This window comes from Silene latifolia, chromosome 2, assembly GCF_048544455.1.
Source record: "Silene latifolia isolate original U9 population chromosome 2, ASM4854445v1, whole genome shotgun sequence".
Lineage (NCBI taxonomy): Eukaryota > Viridiplantae > Streptophyta > Magnoliopsida > Caryophyllales > Caryophyllaceae > Silene > Silene latifolia.
The window spans coordinates 185,254,021-185,262,235 of NC_133527.1; positions in this window are offsets into that span (position 1 = coordinate 185,254,021).

The following is an 8,215-nucleotide window of genomic DNA, read 5'->3' on the forward strand; positions in this document are numbered from 1 at the left end:
TACGATCACCAGTCTGCGCGGGTCTCTCCCCCACTTGCTGCTCATTAAGAGAGACAGCCGACATCGGCTGATCTGCAAAATTTAACAAAAGCATCAGTATCAACATACAGACATGCCGAAAAACCCGTCATCAGCAGCGCCTAATGCGCCGGCCAAATCTGAGCCACAGAGTAGATCAGTACCATGCTTGGCCTTCTTGGCCGAAGGACGCATTTCCTCGCCAACGGCAGAAGCAGCGGCAGCGGTAGAGGCTGTCCCCTTCCTCTTACGGACAAGGGGAGGCCCCTCCTCGTCAGAGTCCTCCCCATTGGTGATATCAACGATCTCCACCGTTGCCTTCGAACAGGGGGAGTAGGAGGTGGAGGCGATGTCGGCGCCATCGCCGCCGAAGACTTTGTTTTTCGCGTATGGCGCGGCATGTTACTAACAACCTTCGCACAGGCCTCCACCACATTCAAGCTCCTCACCGGCCGATCCATGAGATCATTCGGCGACGTTCTGCGATCATGGGCAAGAGCCTTGGGGTGCAAGTTAGCAACGGTTTTATCTTTGTGCAGCCCCATTCTCCGGAGAATATTCTCAGACAGGTCCGGTCCGAAGTGGTCTGCGAAGGAAACAAAGCAAGAATTAAACAGAAGAAATAAACCGAAACTCGAGAAACAGGAACATTGGGAGCGGCGATAGGCCTCGCACCGACCCCACTCACCCTGTGCTAGGGCCGGTATGAGGCCGACGTGATGAGCGGCTCATCCCGGAGGATGATCTGCGTTGGGGAATCCATCTTTTCGGCACCCCACTCTTGTCCGCCTCGAAGAGCCTCATCGCGACTTCTCATCCTCCTTAAGAAGGACCTTTAGGCATCCATCTTGAGCTTCTTCGGGTGACCCATCTGTCGTGCTCCGCTTTAGTTTCACACCGCAAATTAACTTGGTCTTTGAAAGGAGCGGGGCGGCGGGTAGTCATCCGGCACCTTAACATACACCCATCGACCTTGCCGGCCTTTACGGGAAGAAAGCTTGTCACGAGAGACATAGCCCCGCTCCGTTTGCACACCTTTGTACCATCCGACGCGGCCGAGAGATTGATGGCGGAGTGAGTGAAGCCGGCGGAATAAATTCACCGTTGGGGCCTCTCCCTTGAAGAGACAAAGCCGGACAAAGCCGACTATGGTCCTCACACTAACGGGTGCGGTGGGCAACAAGAACTTTCATGGCCCTAATAATGGCCATAACGTACTCATTCGGCGAAACCGGAGCCCGTACTCCAAATGCCGCATGTATACGCGGTGTAGCCGGCGGAGGGCAACAGACGGCCTGACCCTCCCCAGGGATAACAATCTTATATCCCCTGCCAAAGAAAAAATGGCCCTCGAAAAATTTCTCGCCGGAACAACTGGCGAGCTTATGGGTCCAAGCACGGTCAAGGCGGACCTTACAGGCGTCGCCATGATCATAATAACATCGCCTCTCATTAGGACGGGCCTTTTCAGCATCACCACCAAAATCGTCTGCGTCGTCATCGATCTCATCATCGTCATCCCATTCCTCCAAATATCGAGGATCAACTTCAGGAGAAGGGGACCTAGGGCCCCCCGGCGCAGGAGCGCTAGTCCCAGCGTCAGCAGAAGACATGATAGCAATGATTATTTAACAAGAGAGGAAAGGAAATTTGTTTGTTTACCTTGAAGAAAAACACTCGCCGGAGTAGCAACCCTGAAAACTAGAAGACAAAAAAGGCCTTGGAAGTTTAGAGAGAAGAAAATTTTGGAGAATGAAATTGGTGGCCAAATTAACGGAACAGCTGCCCTATTTATAGAAAAAAAAGCCCATAAAGAAGGACCAATCAGAGAACAGCCCATAAAGCGTCAGCCAATCAGCAAGCAGACACGGTCGGACATGCAACCACGGAATGTCAATCATCGCAACAGTTAAACGTCAATCAACGCAACAGTGATCAAGCGTCTTCAACACGCCCTTTCATATCTCTGCCCACTCATCTTCCTCAACAAATTCCTAGGTATCTGCTCTCCGCCGGCCACAGGATCAACCATGCTAAGGAGCACCGGCCTGGGGGCAATCAAAAACAACCGGCACTCCCAACCCTGGTCTCGGCCAGCGTCACTTCCTTTTCCACATCGGATGCCCTTTACACATCCATGCAGAGGGGGGATATATATGGTACGGCCTGATAAGAACCAGGCCGAGATAGAAGAAGCCGATACAGAAAAGTTTCAAAAATTACTTTCGCAGAATATACGCTCAGCATACATCGGAGCCCATACCACGGCATAGACTACGCTGGGGGCAAATTGATGGGGCATATTCTGCACCGCTGACCAAGTCAACATATCGAGCAAGGTCAAGGATATCCACAATAAGTCAACGACTCAGACAGCTTAGCCGATGCAACCCATCGGCTTGTCACCTGGGTCTCGGCCTGGTAACTGATCAGCCGGGACACATATCCGCGTACTCATATCCAAGACCCTCGGCCGGCCTGCCATGGGTCCAGCGGCCGAGGGTAGAACGGTCTTTCCACCTGCTAGCCACTTGGCCACTACGTGACAAAAGGTGAAAGTCTATAAATACTCCTCAACCCTCATTGAGGAAAGGATCCACAAATTAACCTAAGAATCACTATTCATCTGGTAATATCTTCCTTATCTCTCTACAATACATCCTTAGCCGAGTAATAACAACTTATCCCACTAAATTCACTGACTTGAGCGTCGGAGTGAGTACGCTTGGCACAAAGCCAAGCCCTCAGTTCGTTCATTGTCGCAGGTGAGGCCGAGAAGAACGATAGAGACGTGATGAATCCAACTCGGGACATCATTCTACAAGCCACGGGTGGTAACAATACTTGCTCTGGAATTACACCCGGAACAGTACTAAATTGTCTTATACCCTTTCGTGCACTTTATTAGTTTTCCGTGTACTCTTCAACTTGTATTTTGTCAATCAGGTTATAAATCAAATATATTAGTCGACAAACAGATTATAAATAAAATGTTTTAATGGAAGTGTTGAAGTTATATGCTCCAAGGATATAAATCAGATCTTTTAATGCGGATCAAGGTAAATATTTTGCATTGTTTTTGATTGAAATCCAATGATCATTTTCCAATCCATTGTTCAATTTTGAATGCTTTCAAGCCTTTAAATCATTTTTTGTTTTCCATCAAATATTTTCTTCTAGCACTCTCAATATTTCTTCGAAAAATATTTACTTTTTTTTCTTGTATATATTTTTGTTTTCTCATAATCAATTGTTACGAATATTTTTTAATTATCACCCCACTTCTCTTTTTTTGTCCATTTCTATATTATCACCCTTTTTCTTTAATTTCTACTTTGGAACTTACTTTTTACCAATGTTTCTTATAACTTTTTTTTTTAAATTACAAAACAATGTCATCGTTTAAGGGTAAAATTCTCGCATTACTCCACCAATTGCAACCTTTTTCCTTTTATTTTCAATTGGTTTTTATCTTTTCTTAATCTTAATTATTGCACACAAGCAAATGAGGTGATAATTAATAAAATGGAAGAAGTATAATAATACAAATTGTGTATCCTTATTTCTTTGAAATTCATTTGGATATATAGGCGTTAAAGCTCCTCACATAAAAGTTTACCAACAACAAAAGATATAGAGATGACTCTAATTGACAAGAGATATAGTAGAAATGAAACTAGAATGATGTCCATTGTTTAATAAATACATTTTCTCGTGTATCCTCTCAAAAATTGCTCACATAAAATTTATTTTAAAAATTATTGAATACGTATTTAGTCTAGAATTTTATTTGTATAAGTCACAGGTCATCAACTCCTTGCTAATAATTTAAGTATATCACTTAGGTATTTCGTTATATAAAAATCATTTCAATAATATTTTTCCCAACACGTTGGAAATCAATTGAATTTACAAGGACGATGTTGCAAGACCGACGAGCCGACAAGAATTGTAAATGTATTATTTGTTAAAATTTTAATAAACTCCATTGCATTTAAGAAAATAAACTTATAATTTTAGCCTAATTAGTAAGGTAAACATAAGTTGTATTTTAACATAGCGCTTTCTGTGCATTATTCATATCGTCTCTAATTGACTAAAGGTAATATGTAAAATTCAGTTATAAAAATCATTACCATCCATTCATTTATATATTTTACATATTTACTTTTTACATTTCTTTTTTCATTAGAATACCTTAGGTAATAAAGAATAGAATTAGATGTCCAAGTGTCCACCATTTTGTTTCTTTGTCGGATAAAAATAGAACCAAGGTTCTCCGAACGCACCAAAACAACACTAAAAATAATTTATCAAGTACTAGAATGCCAAAAACCGTCAATGTTGAGTGAACTGAATAACCACCATGACAAAGCCAAGCGCCCTCGAAATCCAGAGACAATCTAAACACCGTAAAAAGAAAAGCACAGAACAAAAACAGAAAGGGACTAACAATAATTAACACAACAAGACAACATTCAGTAAAAGGACAAAGACAATGAGGACCGTAGCAAAATAAGAGTAGTTTTCAAAGTTAATATTCCACTGTTTGAATGCAATTTTACGTTTCCGATAATATAAAATATAAAATATAAAATATTTAAAAGAAAATATTTATTTAATTTAAATAATTTACAAACAAATTCTGTAAATACATAAGTAAATTAAACACTAATAATAGAATTTTAAAAGGGTAGACTGGTAGTAATACCATGTATTTAGTTCATGAAATTATATCACGTAAATTATAATTTAAATGAGACCTTTTCCATTCCACTTTTATTGTTTAATTATCCTTTAAAATTTATTCCAAATTAATTATTTTTTTCAAAATTTAGTATGATAAATGACTTAATTATTAGTATCTATACAACTTAATAAAAAAGCAAGATGTGTAGTTTATTATTAGACGTGTGTCATGTTAAGCAATTTTAAGTGCCACATTTTATGTTATTTTTCTTTGCATTTAATTTTAATCCACGTGTAATTTTTCTATTGGTTACTAATAATTCAATTATATTAATTACTTAATTATTTAACAAGTAAGTAGTTATCTAACTAAAAGTAATCTCTAAATATCATGTGTTATATGCTTATAAAATAAAAAAAAATAAAAAAAATATTAGTGCTAAACACAAAAAACAAATTAATACAAACTCTTTATGTTCCTCTCATAAATTTGGTATTAATCTACCTATTCATTTACCTTTTTTTTTTCTTTTATTTAATAGATGGCTTTTGGTTTTTCCTCACAATTATTATACTTTGTATTTATTTCACAATTTTTTATCTCCCCCTTAGTTCACACAACATTCTTCTTCTCTCAAATAAATTATTGAAATTAATTACAAAAATTCCTTATATAAATATTATAACAATCCTATTTTTCATTTTTATCCAAAAATTTGGTAGGTAAAGTATGCATATATAACCAATTGAATTATTTAACTTTTTTATTCTTATTATGTTTTGAATTAATTAATAGTTTGAATCTTACATAAATATTACAACACTCCTATTTTTCATTTTTTATCCAAAAAGTTGCTAGGAAAGTATGCATATATAAACAATTGAATTATTTAACTTTTTTATTCTTATTATGTTTTGAATTAAGTAATAGTTAAAATTCTAAAAGGGAAGTAATACCGTGTATTTGGTTCATGAAATTATTTCACGTAAAGGATAAGGTTTTGGAAAATATAAAATATATGGAAAAGAAAATATTTATTTAATTTAAATAATTTACAAACAAATTCTGTAAATACATAAGTAAATTAAACACTAATAATAGAATTTTAAAAGGGTAGACTGGTAGTAATACCATGTATTTAGTTCATGAAATTATATCACGTAAATTATAATTTAAATGAGACCTTCTCCATTCCACTTTTATTGTTTAATTATCCTTTGAAATTTATTCCAAATTAATTGTTTTTTCAAAATTTAGTATGATAAATGACTTAATTATTAGTATCTATACAACATAATAAAAAAGCAAGATGAGTAGTTTATTATTTGACGTATGTCATGTTAAGCAATTTTAAGTGCCACATTTTATGTTATTTTTCTTTGCATTTAATTTTAATCCACGTGTAATTTTTCTATTGGTTACTAATAATTCAATTATATTAATTACTTAATTATCTAACTAAAAGTAAGTAATTATCTAACTAAAAGTAATCTATAAATATCATGTGTTACATGCTTATAAAATACAAAAAATAAAAAAATATTAGTGCTAAACACAAAAAACAAATTAATACAAACTCTTTATTTTCCTCTCATAAATTTAGTATTAATCTACCTATTCATTTAACTTTTTTTTCTTTTATTTAATAGATGGTCTTTTTGTTTTTCCTCACAATTATTATACTTTGTATTTATTTCACCATTTTTTATCTCTCCCTTAGTTCACACAACATTCTTCTTCTCTCAAATAAATTATTGAAATTAATTACAAAAAATTCCTTATATAAATATTATAACAATCCTATTTTTCATTTTTATCCAAAAAGTTAGTAGGTAAAGTATGCATATATAACCAATTGAATTACTTAACTTTTTTATTCTTATTATGTTTTGAATTAATTAATAGTTTGAATCTTATATAAATATTACAACAATCCTATTTTACATTTTTATCCAAAAAGTTGCTAGGTAAAATATGCATATATAAACAATTGAATTATTTAACTTTTTTATTCTTATTATGTTTTAAATTAATTAATAGTTAGAATCTTATTTAATTATTATTTTTGTATTTGTATTAAAATTGCAGGAGGATGACATACTCACATATCAAAAACATTGCATGAAATCTGGAAATAATGGTTATGAAACTTCTTTGCAATTATCGTTTGACTTGAATAATTTTTCAGTTTCATTGAGTTTTCCTTTTTTTATTATTATTATGATGTATGCGCAATATCAAATTGTACTATGAATCTCTAATTATTGGTGACATGTTACATTATATATTCCAACCCTTAGAATATTAATTGACAAATTTTGTAAATTGTACTAAATTGTCTTATACCCTTTCGTGCACTTTATTAGTTTTCCGTGTACTCTTCAACTTGTATTTTGTCAATCAGGTTATAAATCAAATATATTAGTGGACAAACAGATTATAAATAAAATGTTTTAATGGAAGTGTTGAAGTTATATGCTCCAAGGATATAAATCAGATCTTTTAATGCGGATCAAGGTAAATATTTTGCACTGTTTTTGATTGAAATCCAATGATCATTTTCCAATCCATTGTTCTATTTTGAATGCTTTCAAGCCTTTAAATCATTTTTTGTTTTCCATCAAATATTTTCTTCTAGCACTCTCAATATTTCTTCGAAAAATATTTACTTTTTTTTCTTGTATATATTTTTGTTTTCTCATAATCAATTGTTACGAATATTTTTTAATTATCACCCCACTTCTCTTTTTTTGTCCATTTCTATATTATCACCCTTTTTCTTTAATTTCTACTTTGGAACTTACTTTTTACCAATGTTTCTTATAACGTTTTTTTTAAAATTACAAAACAATGTCATCGTTTAAGGGTAAAATTCTCGCATTACTCCACCAATTGCAACCTTTTTCCTTTTATTTTCAATTGGTTTTTATCTTTTCTTAATCTTAATTATTGCACACAAGCAAATGAGGTGATAATTAATAAAATGGAAGAAGTATAATAATACAAATTGTGTATCCTTATTTCTTTGAAATTCATTTGGATATATAGGCGTTAAAGCTCCTCACATAAAAGTTTACCAACAACAAAAGATATAGAGATGACTCTAATTGACAAGAGATATAGTAGAAATGAAACTAGAATGATGTCCATTGTTTAATAAATACATTTTCTCGTGTATCCTCTCAAAAATTGCTCACATAAAATTTATTTTAAAAATTATTGAATGCGTATTTAGTCTAGAATTTTATTTGTATAAGTCACAGGTCATCAACTCCTTGCTAATAATTTAAGTATATCACTTAGGTATTTCGTTATATAAAAATCATTTCAATAATATTTTTCCCAACACGTTGGAAATCAATTGAATTTACAAGGACGATGTTGCAAGACCGACGAGCCGACAAGAATTGTAAATGTATTATTTGTTAAAATTTTAATAAACTCCATTGCATTTAAGAAAATAAACTTATAATTTTAGCCTAATTAGTAAGGTAAACATAAGTTGTA